General features: G+C 48.3%; 1 protein-coding gene across 3 annotated transcripts in view; it reads left to right on the forward strand.

Annotated features, from left to right (window-relative positions):
* Window positions 1-11707: 11707 nt before the first annotated feature.
* The window catches only part of MGAT4A (alpha-1,3-mannosyl-glycoprotein 4-beta-N-acetylglucosaminyltransferase A), an 89711-nt gene continuing 86728 nt past the window's right edge, over window positions 11708-14690 (forward strand). For 2 of the 3 annotated variants that reach the window (XM_068138921.1, XM_068138904.1), the window contains exons 1-2: window positions 11708-11828; window positions 12297-12646. The gene's annotated coding sequence lies outside the window, so the exon portion shown is untranslated. The remainder of the gene's footprint in view (window positions 11829-12296; window positions 12647-14690) is intronic. The other variant, XM_068138912.1, reaches the window with a different exon arrangement.

A 14690-nucleotide genomic window follows, 5' to 3' on the forward strand; every position in this document is an offset into this window, starting at 1 on the left:
GACAGACGAGGGAGAAGAGGAGGAGGGGTGGTTCTGTATATTAGGGAGTCACTCTCCGCCACACAACTTGAGGTGGAAGATGAGGGAGTTGAGAGCCTGTGGGTTAAAATCAGAGGGCAGCCTAACAAATCTGACATCCTGGTTGGAATCTGTTACAGACCACCCAACCAGGATGAGGAGGCTGACGAATTATTCTACAAGCAACTGGAGGCCGTCTCAAGATCATCAGATCTTGCCCTTGTCAGCGACTTCAACCTGCCAGATATCTGCTGGGAACTTAATTCAGCAGAGAGGAGGCAGTCCAGAAGATTCCTGGAGCAAATGGAGGACTGCTTCCTGACACAGCTGTTAAGCGAGCCTACCAGGGGACAGGCTCTGCTTGACCTGCTGTTCTCCAATAGAAAAGGGCTCATGGGAGACGTGACCGTGGGAGGCTGCCTAGGGTGCAGTGACCACAAGATAGTGAAGTTTTCAATATGCAGGGAGATAGGGAGGAGCACCAACAGAACCTTCACCTTGGACTTCCAGAGGGCGAACTTCAGCCTGTTTAAGAAACTTATTTGTAAAATCCCCTGGGTAGCAGCCCTCATGAACCAAGGGGTCCAGGAGGGTTGGACCTACTTCAAACAGGAGCTCTTGAAAGCACAGGAACTGGCAGTTCCCACGTGCCGAAACGCAAGCTGGCGGGGAAGGCAACCGGCCTGGATGAGCAAGCAGCTCCTGGAGGATTTAAGGGGAAAAAAGAGGCTGTGTCACCTTTGGAAGGAGGGGAAGGCTTCTCGAGGTATGTTTAAGGATGTTGTTAGATTATGTAGGAATAAAATTAGGGAGGCAAAGGCCCAGCTGGAACTGAAGCTGGCCACGCTGTCAAAGACAATAAAAAACATTTTTACAAATATATTAACAATAAGAAGAAGGGCAGGAAGAACCTGCACTCCTTATTGGACCTGGAGGGGAACACGGTGACTGAAGACGAGGAAAAGGCTGAGGTCCTGAACACCTTCTTTGCCTCAATTTTTAACAGCAAGGCAGGAGTTCAGGACGAGTGGCCTCCTGAGCTGGGCGATGGGGTCAGGGAGCAGTGTAGTGCCCTGGAAATCCATGAGGAATTAGTTTGGGACCTGCTGAGCCACTTGGACACTCACAAGTGCATGGGACGGGATGGGATTCATCCTAGGGTGCTGAGAGAGCTGGCAGATGAGCTGGCCAAGCCGCTCTCCATCATTTTCCTCCAGTCCTGACTCACTGGAGAGGTCCCAGGTGACTGGAAACTGGCCAATGTGGTCCCTATCCATAAGAAAGGTCAGATGGAGGAACCTGGAAACTACAGGCCAGTCAGCCTGACCTCAGTGCCAGGGAAAGTGATGGAGCAGATTATCCTGGCGGCAATAACTGCGCACCTGAAGGATGGCCAAGGGCTCAGGTCCAGCCATCATGGATTTAGGAAGGGCAGGTCCTGCTTCTCCAACCTGATCTCCTTCTATGATCAGGTGACCCGTCTGGTGGATGTGGGGAGGCCTGTGGATGTGATCTACCTGGACTTCAGCAAGGCCTTTGACACCATCCCCCACAGCAAGCTGCTGTCTAAGCTGTCAGCTTGTGGCTTGGACCACTACACTTTGTGCTGGGTTAGGAACTGGCTGGAGGGCCAAGCCCAGAGAGTGGTGGTGAACGGTGCCACATCCAGCTGGGGGCCAGTCACCAGTGGCATCCCCCAGGGATCAGTGCTGGGCCCCGTCCTCTTTAATATCTTCATTGATGATCTGGATGAGGGGGTCGAGTCAGTCATCAGCAAGTTTGCAGATGACACCAAGTTAGGAGCAGATGTCAGTCAGTTAGAGGGTGGAAAGGCTCTGCAGAGGGACCTCGACCAATTGGACAGATGGGCAGAGTCCAATGGGATGGCATTCAACAAGTCCAAGCGCTGAGTGCTGCACTTTGGCTACAGCAACCCCATGCAGAGCTACAGGCTGGGGTCAGAGTGGCTGGAGAGCTCCCAAAGAGAGAGGGACCTGGGGGTACTGATCGACAGCTGCCTGAATATGAGCCAGCAGTGTGCTCAGGTGGCCAAGAGGGCCAATGGCATCCTGGCCTGCATTAGCAATAGTGTGGCCAGCAGGAGCAGGGAAGTCATTGTGCCCCTGTACTCTGCTTTGGTTAGGCCGCACCTTGAGTACTGTGTCCAGTTCTGGGCCCCTCAGTTTAAGAAGGACATTGAGACACTTGAATGTGTCCAGAGAATGGCAACTAGGCTGGGGAGAGGCCTTGAACACAAGCCCTATGAGGAGAGGCTGAGGGAGCTGGGATTGTTTAGCCTGGAGAAGAGGAGGCTCAGGGGTGACGTTATAGCCCTCTACAAGTACCTGAAAGGTGGTTGTATCCAGGAAGGGGTTGGTCTCTTCTCCCAGGCAACCAGCACCAGAACAAGAGGACACAGTCTCAAGCTGCGCCAGGGGAAGTTTAGACTCGAGGTGAGGAGGAAGTTCTTCACCGAGCGAGTAATTCGTCATTGAACGGGCTGCCCAGGGAGGTGGTTGAGTCGCTGTCCCTGGAGGCGTTCAAGGAGGACGTGGCACTTGGTGCCATGGTCTAATCATGGGTTCTGTGTTGATAGGTTGGACTCGATGATCCTCGAGGTCCTTTCCAACCTAAGTGATACTGTGATACTGTGATACTGTGATCTAGTTCCAACCCCCCTGCCATGGGAAGGAACACTTTCCACTAGATCAGGTTGCCCAGAGCCACATCCAGCCTTAAAAAATTCCAGGGATAGGGCTTCCACCACCTCTTTGGGCTACCTGTTCCAGTGTCTCACCACCCTCATGGTGAAGAACTTCATTCTAACATGTAATCTAAATCTCCCCCTCCTCTAGCTTGGATCTCTTTTCCCTAGCTCTATCACTACCCAACATCCTAAAAAGTCCCTCACCAGCTTTTTTGTAGGCTCCCTTCAGATACTGGAAGGCCACAACAAGGTCTCCTCAGAGCCTTCTCTTCTCAAAACTGAACCACCCCAACTCTCTCAACCTGTTCTCACACCCTTGTGGCCCTTCTCTAGACATATTCCAGCACATCCATATGCTTCTTGTAATAGGAGCTCCAGAACTGGACACAGTACTCCAGGTGGGGTCTCACCAGAGCGGTGTAGATCCCACTCTTTACCTGCTGGCCACACTTCTCTTGACAGAGCCCTTGTGGAGGGTTACAGAGAAGGGCTCAGCCCCCTCAAAGAGGAAGGAAAAAAAAACACAGCTAGCCAACCGGAGAAGCAAAAGGGAAAATGCTATATTTACAAGCAATTTTGGGGAATGCAGGATATATACACAATTTACAGTATTTACAATATATACACCGAAATATACAGCAAAGTAAAAAAAACCAATAATACAGGAACGAAATTCCCTCCTCTGGAGGAGGGTTCCCTCCCTGTACCCCCTTCTCTCCCCTTTTTCCTCAAAGAGGGTAAGAAAGAGAGAAAAAGAGCAGTTATTAATTAAAGCAGACTGTTAGTAGGCCATAGTTGCTTATCTGTTCAGGGTCACTCTGGCAGGGAGCCCAGAAGCAGACGAGCTGGAAAGGGAGAAGGAAAGGAGCAAAATGAGGAAAGTTCCAACTGCACCTAAACTTAAAACTGCATTCTATCAATCCACCAATGAAATTAGTTTAGAATATCTGATTGTTTTCGATAATATTCCAAAACATTCAGCCATAGTGTCCCAGCACTGTCTCTTTTCTTAAAGGCACAGCCTCAAACAGTCACAGTCCACCCCTTCTAAACAATTTCATTGGCTGTTCATACTGTGCATCCAATCCAAAACAATATTTACAGTGCTTAAGTAAAGTTCATAGTCCATTCCGGCTATAGTCAGATGCAGATGATTCAGAAGTCCAAGAAAATTAGGAAATGAGAAAAAACAGAAAACAGTTTATCTCTTCGCCAATGAAGCGAAGAAAAGGAAAACAGGGATTCTCAGGGTCTCTTAGTTGACTCAGGGCTCTCAGGGTTCTCAGGGTTCGTGCACCGTAGATTCCTCGTAGATTCTTCCTTTGGATGCGATGTAGCTGTACAACAGTTTGAAATTAAACTCTTTCAGCTAAAGTTAAATTTCTTTGTGGAATACATTGAATTTCACCATTCTCTTGCATTACCCAATAAGTGTGACCCGGACCTTCACCTGAAACCACCCCTCGGACAGGTTTAGCCTCTCCTGAGGGAGAAAATACCCAAAGAGTTTTACCTAGCGGATTCTTTTCTCTAACAACAGGAACTCTATCACATTCTACTTTCTGTAGCAGATCTGAATGTGCAGGTCCAGCTCGGTTCACTGAACCTCTACTATTTACCAGCCAGGTTGCATGTGCTAAATGTTTTTCCCAGTTTTTCAAAGATCCACCCCCCATGGCTTTAAGAGTGGTCTTCAACAAACCGTTGTAGCGTTCAGTCTTCCCTGCAGCTGGTGCATAGTAAGGAATATGGAATATCCACTCAATACCATGCTCTTTTGCCCAGTTCTTTACAAGGTTGTTTTTGAAATGAGTTCTGTTGTCGGACTCAATCCTCTCCGGAGTTCCGTGTCTTCACAGGATCTGTCTCTCCAGACCGAGAATGGTGTTGCGTGCAGTTGCATGTGGAACTGGATAAATTTCCAACCATCCAGTGTTTGCCTCTACCATAGTAAGCACGTATTGCTTACCAGAGCGAGAATGTGGTAGAGTAATGTAGTCAATCTGCCAAGCTTCACCATACTTGTACTTGGACCATCTGTCACCATACCACAAAGGCTTAATTCGCTTTGCCGGCTTAATTCGCTTTGCCTGCTTAATAGCAGCACAAATGTCACAGTCATGGATGACTTGTGTGATAGCATCCATGGAAATGTCTATGGATCTGTCACGAGCCCATTGGTATGTTGCATCTCTGCCTTGATGTCCTGACGAATCGTGAGCCCACCAAGCTAAGAATATTTCACCTCGATGTTTCCAATCGAGATCAAGATTAGAGTCCATGTCTACTTGAGAAACTCTTGCAGCTAGATCTGCCTGATGGTTGTGTTGCTGTTCCTCAGTAGCTTTGCTCTTAGGAATGTGAGCATCAATGTGTCTCACCTTCACTGGAATTCTCTCAACTCGATCAGCAATATCCTGCCACAGTTCGGCTGCCCAAATGGGTTTTCCTTTCCTCTGCCAACCATTCTTTTTCCAGTTCTTTAGCCAACCCCACAGAGCATTGGCTACCATCCATGAGTCGGTGTAGAGATAAAACTTTGGACATTCAGCTGCATTGAGAGCTAGCTGGACAGCTTTTACCTCTGCGAACTGACTGGATTCTCCTTCTCCATCCTTCGCCTCTGCAACTCGGTGTGTTGGACTCCACACTGCAGACTTCCACCTTCGCTTGTTTCCAACAAGACAACAGGAACCGTCTGTAAACAAAGCATATTTCTTTTCATCATCAGAAAGGTCATTGTAAGGAAGAGCTTTCTCAGCACGAGTTACTCTCTCCTCTGGAGGTTTAGCACAGTTGGTACCTTCAGGCCAACTTGAGATCACCTCCACCAGACCAGGTCTTTCAAGATTTCCCATTCGAGCTCTCTGTGTTATCAGAGCCATCCACTTGGACCATGTTGAGTCTGTGGCATGATGTGGTGTGAAGCCTTTGCCTTTGAACATCCAATTCAAAACTGGTAATCTGGGAGCTAAGAGAAGTTGTGATTCAGTTCCAATTACTTCTGAAGCTGCTTTTACTCCTTCATAGGCAGCTAGAATCTCTTTTTCTGTTGGAGTATAATTTGCCTCTGAACCTCTGTAACCTCGACTCCAGAAACCAAGAGGTCATCCACTTGTCTCACCTGGAGCTTTTTGCCACAGGCACCAGGTTGGACCATTGTCACTTGCAGCCATGTACAAAATGTTCTTAATGTCTGGACCATCTCGGACAGGTCCCAGACCCACTGCTTGAACTACCTCTTGCTCTATCTGGTCAAAGGCTGCTTGTTGTTCGGGTCCCCAATGGAAACTGTTTCTCTTTTGAGTCACATCATACAGAGGTTTCGCAATCTGACTGTATCCAGGAACGTGCAGTTTCCAAAATCCCACTATCCCCAGGAAACGTAGGGTTTCTTGCTTGTTCGTGGGATTTGCCATGATAGAGACTCTGTTTACCACATCCACTGGAATGTGTCGGCATCCATCCTGCCACCGCACTCCCAGAAACTGAATCTCTGTGGTAGGTCCTTTCACCTTGTCTCGCTTGATGGCAAAACCTGCATCCAGAATGATATGATTGGCTTTCTGGGCTGCAGGTGCACACTGGTGGCTCATATTTAGCTTCTCATGCACTAGCACCCCCAAGTCCTTTTCTTCAGTATTCTGTATTCAGTCACTGCCCAGCCTATATAGGTGCCTGGGAGTGCCCTGACCCAGATGCAGGACCCTGCATTTGGTCTCGTTGAACCACATGAGGTTGGCATGGGGCCACCTCTCCAGCCTGTCAATGTCCCTCTGGATGGCATCCCTTCCCTCCAGCGTGTCTGCTGCACCACACAACAACTTCAAGTGGCTCAGTTGGTAGTGCATCAGACCCTTAATGGGAAGGTTGTGAGTTCAAAGCCTGCAGTGGGCAGTAGTGTCCTCCCAACTCTAGTCATGAGGTCTGTGGCGACAGGTTGGACTTGATGATCTTTGAGGTCCCTTCCAACCTTAGGAATATTGAACCTATTGAACCTGTGAAACTTGTGTGTTGTCAGTAAACCTCCTGAGAATAGAATAGAATAGAATAGAATAGAATGCTGAGTACAGGGGCAGAATGACCTGAGGCTGCACTCAGTGCCACTGTCCATGTTGCCAACAAAGATGTTAAACAAGACTGGTCCCAGTACTGATCCCGGAGGGACTCCACTTGGACGTGGACCCATTGACAGCCATCCTTTGGGTGTGGCTGTCAAGCCAGTTCTTTATCCACTGAGTGGTCCATCCATCAAACCCATATTTTGCCAGCTTTGAGATCAGGATGTTGTGCAGGACAGTGTCAAAGACTTTGCTCAGGTCCAGAGAAATGATGTTGGCTGCTCTCCCCTTGCCTATTGATGTATGACCTTATCACAGGAGGCCACCAGGTTTGTCAGGCAGGATTTGCCCTTGGTGAAGCCATGCTGATTGTACCAAACCACCTCTTTGTTATTCTTTTGCCTCAGCAGTGCCTCCAGGAGCATCCGCTCCATGATCTTACTGGGCACAGAGGTGAGACTAAGTGGCCTATAGTTCTTTTTATCTTATTTTTTATTATCTTATTTTTCTATTATCTTATTTTTCTTATTATTGTTCTTTTCCATTTTGAAAATGGGGGTTATGTGTGGCAATGCCAACGACGAACAGTGTGAGCAATCTGGCAGTGTAGGCCTAGAGCCTGACATGGTGGTAGGCCATGCTCAGCATAAGTGCAGAGCCAGCTAGCAGTGTAGCAAAACAGTGCTGTGCCTGCAGCATGTAACTAAAGCAGGACACTGGTAGCTATAAACACAGAAAGCTATCTTGGAACAACAGGACATGCACCTGCATCAACAAACCTTGTGTGTCATTAGTAGTTGGACCAATAATCTATAATAGTGCAATGTGTGGTCACTCATAGGGAACCAATGAAGCCATGCCAACAAGGCACTCCGAGTTTATATAAGTTGTATAAGTTCCCTTGCTAGGCACTTCTGCCTTTCCTTTCCCTCCTTCTTGTTTGCTTTACTTTACTGTGCTATACTCGCACCATAGGCCTGCAATACTGGAACAATAAAGGAACAATACTCGATCATATTGGTCAGCTGTATTGACTCCAATCTCTGTCATCTATAGTTATATTTTTCCTTTTTGTCAGTGGGGACTTCCCTGGACTGCCGTGATTTTTGGAATATAATAGAGGGTGGTTTAGTGACCTTGCTGGCCAGTTCCCTCAGCACCTGTGGGCGTATCCCATTAGGTCACATGGCCTTGTACACTCTTAAATTCTTGAGGTGGTCACAAACCTGATCTTCACTCACAATGGGCAGTTCCTTCTTCCAGCCCCTGCTATTATCTTCTGTGATCTCAGGAGTGTGACTGGAGCCCTTGTCAGTGAAGACTGAGGTAAAGAAATCGTTGAGAACCTCAGCCTTCTCCACATCACTTGTCACCAGTTCACCAGTTTCCCTTCTGAGGGGGCCCACACTTTCCTTAATCTTCCTTTTGCTTTTGCTATTCCACTTGGTCTCCCTGGCTAGATTTAATTATACTAAGTATTTGTATCTACAATAATGTTTTAATGTCATCTTACACATCCATTTAATAGGTGCTATACAAGCCACACATAAATACATGAACATCTATAAGCTTTGTGTATGAAATAAATTTGCAATACTACAAAACAAAAGCTGTCTTTTGCAAACTAGCTCAGGCACTGGAAGCATTCATTAGTTTCAGTTAACATCTATAAAATTGTAATAAGACCTGAATTTCTATGAGCATCAAACCTGTCTGTGAAATGGGAAAAGCTTCTCTATTATTATGTAGATACTGTTTTTCCTTCCCTTCCTTTCCCTTCCTACCTTGTCTCCTTCTGCCTTACCATGGTGCCAGGCGAGGGCCTCAAGTCATTCCAGTACTGCACCATGATGTGAAGCTCAGCTCCTCAAGACACCAGGTGCAAGAAGGCGGTTGAAGAGGAGTCTGCTTTTCCCTTCACCAGCCCTGTGTGGCAAGGAAGGCTTGTGACCTTAAGCAGGAGGCAGCTTGAGGCACAGACTGGTCTCAGTGGCAGTGGGCAATTCTTGGCAATCCTTCCCTGATACACACTGGATGTATTTGTGCCCCCTATTTATTTTTAACATTGACATAAAACTGTGGCAAAGGCCCAGCAGAAATACAGCTTCACTGAGTGGGGTGCTTGGCTAGCATACAGAAAAAAGAATTCAGTCATGAAAGGCTTACAGTTGAAAAAAAGCAAAACTGACATGAAATGGGGGTGGAAGCATTGACAGTCCCAAATTGTTTACTCTGTTAAAAAATAAGGTTAGTGGCAGGCTGGGAATAAATCTTTTCTCTGATAGAGGACTCAATTTTCAGTCAGGAGACATAGGCAATTTTCAGATGGCCATTTTTCAGACGAGCAACTCACTGTTTTGCTGCCACTGCCAAGTATCTCTGCCTTTTTCACATCTTTACAGTTGCCGTGGAAAGCTGGAACATGAATAGAGTGAAATGCAAGGACAATGCTACTGTGCTTCTGGACGAGTTGGAAAAAGTGCCTGGGTAAGACCAGTTCTAAATCTGCTGCTCAGGTGTGCCAGAACAGTCACTGCAGCATATATGAAACTGCATCAGGCCTGATCTGTCTTTTGCCACTTTGTGGCAAGGTAATACCTTAGGAAAAATTTCCCATCATGAAATCTTCCCTCTGTAAAAATATTATTATGTATTTCTCTCTTGTGTTTGTTTTCCCCTTTCTTTCTTTATTCTTGATTTTTCTTTTCTTTTCAGTAAACAAAGCTGAAAGAGTAAGGATTTAGACTTCCCACATTTTAAAAAACAGTTATTTCCTCAAGTCTCCCCCATTATAGTTATAACATTTGTATGTTCACATTTGCATTTAAATTTAAGCAAAGTGTTTTGAAGTGCTTGATCTCTCCAATTTCAAACTGATACCCCAGTTGAACAGCAGTGGCTGCAGAATACAAGAATAACTTGCCAGGAAGAAAAATTTGAAATTAAATACTGTTCAGGCCTAAAAAGGAGCTGCCACACTCTCCAGAAGTAAGCAACATTTTAGTATGTTAGCTCAGCACCCTCAACTCCTTTCCTCCGGCAGCTTCAGCATTTTTCTTCACCATGTGCTTCTTCCATGCACCAAGAAGCATTTGATTATTGGTGTGTTAGGTCAGATGAGGGTAACACCGAACATTTTTTTTCTGTCTTGAACTTTGCCTTCATTCTCAGGAAGGCAACTTCAGGGCAAGATGTCAGAGGGACTAAGAAACAATCACATTATACTTGTTCTATTGCTTGTGGAAGTAAAGAGTTAATTAGATACTGTCAATATCCAGTCAGTAAACCTTCCTAAAGTAAACATTCAATCAGTGAAAGAAAAAAACCAGCAATGATCAGGCAGTCCTCATGCAATAACCTTCCTGACAAAATGACTTTTATGTGAAAATGTTTCCACCACTTGTGGGTGTTTTTCTTTTTCTGGCACAGAAATGCAAAACTTTATATCCCTAAGCAATACTAATCTGTTAGAGGCAAACAATAGTGGCTCTAATGTTTTTAGTGTATATTCACTCTGCCTGAATTGCCACTGGTTCATCTTTGCAAGCTTTGAGAAAGTCAGCAAAATCACTAACGGCTACTGAGCAGGTACCCAAATATATAAAAACACTGAAATATGTTTCATGGTTGGGTAAAATCAATATACCCTATGGGGACTTGTTAAATCTAATTCTTCAGATAGAATAACTAGTTAGACTTTTCCACAATATCTAAAGTTCTAGTGGGGAACTATTTCACTACATCTAGCATGACAGCCTTAACTGAGATTAAAAATGCATACTATAAACTTTATCTAGATTAGGCATAAGACAAGAAAAAAAGGAGAAATAACTAAGTCAATGAAAAGGATTGAACATGGTTAACCAGTTATGACAGCTCTTAAGAGTGTGGTAAGAACGCCTCTCTTGTGAGATAGATAGGATCATATCCAAAGCTGAGGGTGCTATTTGATTTTGATAGTTTTCAGACCCCAAAATGTGCATGAAATTCTTGGAACACATGAAACAAACCATTGAAGACAGGGGATTACTTACAGAACAGAAACATTACAAGCCTAAATAATGAACCCATAGAATAAAGCTGCCACTGACTTTCACTGGTTGCACAACTCAAGTTAACAACCCTCTGGAGGAAAGTGAGTTCATTTTCACACCTCCAAAGCTGTACCTGCTTAACAGCCTCTTGGGCAGCTGACATGCCTTTGCAACTTGAACACCCTCCCCAGAGTCACGTTTGTGAACAGTACAATGGACAGAGAGTGCATTTAACTAGTGTGAAGTAACAAGTTGCTCTTTAATTCTAACAGTTCTTGCTACAACTCCACGATTAGCACAGTATGGTTAAAATGACTGCTTGTCACTGGTGAACAAGCCCTCCACACAAGGCACCGATATATGTAATTTCCTTGGCAATGACAGGCAGCTCAAGAAAACTTAACTAACTTCCTCTCAAGAGTATAGATGCCCCATCACCTAACAAGGCCAGGGGCTTGCTCTAAAGTGACCACAGCCAGCCAAGTTCAGGACGGACCTCCTGCAGCTGACTATGGGGCAATAATTCACCCAAGTGCCGGGGAGCTAAGCCTTTCTTAGGACTCTCCCAGAACAATAAACCCTCGAAAACAAGCTTAAAAGATAACATAACAGATTGAAGAGCAGCCCAGACAACGACAACCCCCAGCTCGCGCCGCAGCACCTGACAGAGATCTCGCGAGACTGAATTATTTATAGCGCGGCGGAAAAAAGCTACCGGCAGCTCAGCCAATGAAAGACGCTCTCTGACATGACACCCATTAGCAGGGACGGTCACAGGCTTGGTGGGTGGGGTTTCCGCGTCGTGGGCGGAGCGAGGCTCGGTGCGGCTCCATGGCGCTTGGGGAGGGGGGTGGGTGCCTGAACCTGGTGAGTTGCTGACGAGAGAAGGGCGGGGGGAGTGAGGGCGGGCGAAGGGAGCGAGAGCCCAGGAGCGAGGCGACACAGTCGCTCGCCGTCGGTCCCGGCGCACGCGTACCGCGGCTCCCCCTGCCGGAGCGCAGCGCACAGGTGAGGACAGCAGCAGCGGCCAGCGGGTCCCACGCGTACTACCGAGCCTCGGGCCCCTGCTACCGCCTTCCAGCCCGACTAGGAGCCGGCAGCTCGGCTGGGGGCTGCAGCCGAATCTTAATTTTATGGCGCTAGGGTCGGACGTCTCTTCGCACTCTCCGGAGGGGGTGTGCAGCGGAGGCGCTTCCTCTCCTAGCGCCACGGAGTCCCTGCGGTGTTGCCGGACAGAGGGGAGGTGGGAGGCTGGGGACCGTCCCCCATCTACAAGAATTTACCCTTGTGCGCTTGCATGCACTTGCATGGTGGTAGCGTAGGGAGCGCTTACAGCTCTTTGGCAGGACTTGGTGCTAGCCCCTTCCTTCGCCGTGTGCTGGGGGTGCCCGCGGCGCGTGTGGAGGGCGGCGCTGTTCCCCCCTCCTTCTCTGGCTGGGGCCCCTGACAAAGACCCTTCCTTCTTATCCTGCCTAGGTACTGGGAGCCCGAAGGGAGTTTGCAGAATTTGCTGTTTTCTGTCCCTTCACCCCAAAACCTCGCTTCGATGCACCAGGCGCCGCGCAGTTCTCTGGACCGGCGCTCTCCCTCCTTTCCCATCTCCGTCAGCTCTCGCCCTCTGCCGCTCGGCACAGCTGGCAGCGGCCGGTGCGTATCTCCGCGTCTGATTTTTCCCTTTCCCGACTGAACAGCCACGGCCGGGGCTGAGAGACACCGGAGAAGGTCCCAACTAACTCGGGAGACGTTTTCGGCGGAGACAGGGGATTCCCCTTTCCCCAGGCTTGGGGGACTCGGCTGAGAAATGGCAGGGCGCCGGCGACCCTGAGGTAACTGCCGTTAACAGCGGCGGGTGACGGCTTGCCGTGGTTGGGAGCGAGGGCGCCCGCGTCGCCCCCGGCGGCCAGCCGCGCGCCGCCGGGCTGGTTGAAGCGTTTACGTGCGAATAACACGGAAAAGTCGCGGTTTAGCGAATCTCCGCCTTTTCCTTCTTTTTGTCTTTTAATCGTGGACCGTTCTCCCCCATCTTGAAGAACAACCTTTTAGAGGCAGCATTGCTGATTGGGAACAGTCAGCATGGCTTTGCCAAGGGCAAATCCTGCCTGACCAACCTGGTTGCCTTCTATGAGCAGGTGACAAAATTAATAGATGAGGGGCGAGCAACTGATGTCGTTTACCTGGACCTGAGCAAAGCCTTCGACACTGTCCCGCACCACATCCTGGTCTCCAAACTGGTGACACATGGGTTTGATGGGTGGACCACTAGATGGATAAGGAACTGGCTTGATGGCCGCACCCAAAGAGTGGCTGTCAATGGCTCCATGTCCCAGTGGAGGCCAGTGACAAGCGGAGTCCCTCAGGGATCAGTCCTGGGACCTGTCTTGTTCAACATCTTTGTGAGTGCCATGGACAGTGGCATTGAGTGCACCCTCAGCAAGTTTGCTGATGACACCAAGCTGTGTGGTGCAGCAGACACGCTGGAGGGAAGGGAGGCCATCCAGAGGGACCTTGACAGGCTGGAGAGGTGGGCACAAGCCAGCCTCATGAAGTTCAACAAGAGCAAGTGCAGGGTCCTGCATCTGGGTCGAGGCAATCCCAGGCACAAATACGGGCTGGGCAGTGACTGGCTGGAAAGTAGCCCTGAGGAGAGAGACTTGGGGGTGCTGGTGGACAAAAAGCTCAACATGAGCTCTCAGTGTGCACTTGCAGCCCGCAAAGCCAATCAGATCCTGGGCTGCATCAGGAGAAGTGTGGCTAGCAGGCCAAGGGAGGTGATCCTCCCCCTCTACTCAGCTCTGGTGAGACCCCACCTGGAGTACTGTGTCCAGTTCTGGAGCCCCTATTACAAGAGGGATGTGGAGGTGCTGGAACGTGTCCAGAGAAGGGCCACAAGGATGATCAGAGGGCTGGAGCACCTCTCCTATGAGGACAGACTGAAGGAGTTGGGGCTGTTCAGTCTGCAGAAGCGAAGGCTCCGAGGTGACCTAATTGTGGCCTTCCAGTATCTGAAGGGGGCCTACAGGAAGGCTGGGGAAGGACTTCTCAAGATCTCAGGAAGTGATAGGACTAGGGGGAATGGAATGAAGGTGGAGGTGGGGAGATTCAGGCTAGATGTGAGGAGGAAGTTCTTCCCCATGAGAGTGGTGAGACCCTGGAATGGGTTGTCCAGGGAGGTGGTCGAGGCCCCGTCCCTGGAGGTGTTTAAGAGCAGGCTGGATGAGGCTCTGGCCAGCCTGATCTAGTGTAGGGTGTCCCTGCCCATGGCAGGAGGGTTGGAACTATGATCCTTGTGGTCCTTTCCAACCCTGAATGAAACTATGAAACTATGAAAGTATAAGTGGTTTTGCACCTCCCGACAGGATGGGGTCTGGGCTCATTCTCTGAGAAGTCCGGCACTCTTCAGGCTTCCATCCTGCACCGTGTAACCCTTCAGCAACCTGGTAAAGAGCCTCTGCAGGGGCATTAAAGTGTATCACTTTTTGTGGTTTGCAGTTGGAAATGTGCTTTGCATCTATTTTGGGAGTGTCTAGATGAATACAGAAACTTCTTCATTTATTTAACCAATGATTCACTGCTGCTCAGCACCAGAGAGGAGTCAGGTACCTTCAGTACCCAGGGCCTTCAGCAGGGTCATTCCTGTCAGTCTGCAGTGGGAAAGGTTCAGGTCATAATGGTGTTGGAAAATTTTATACGTTTCATCTGTCTAGCTATACCCCGCCTTGACATTGGTGCAGACTGGGTTGCACCTCAGTGAAATTTGTTTCATTTGTGTTGTGAATTATTGAACAAACCTAAACTGACCACCTGGAGATTAAATAATTTATGTACCATCTTACACATGAGTTTCTGCTGGTTTAACTACATACATTTTTA

The sequence above is a fragment of the Melanerpes formicivorus genome, unplaced genomic scaffold (assembly GCF_026170545.1).
Source record: "Melanerpes formicivorus ecotype bairdi unplaced genomic scaffold, bMelFor1.0.p_v2 SCAF_1, whole genome shotgun sequence".
Classification (NCBI taxonomy): Eukaryota; Metazoa; Chordata; class Aves; order Piciformes; family Picidae; genus Melanerpes; species Melanerpes formicivorus.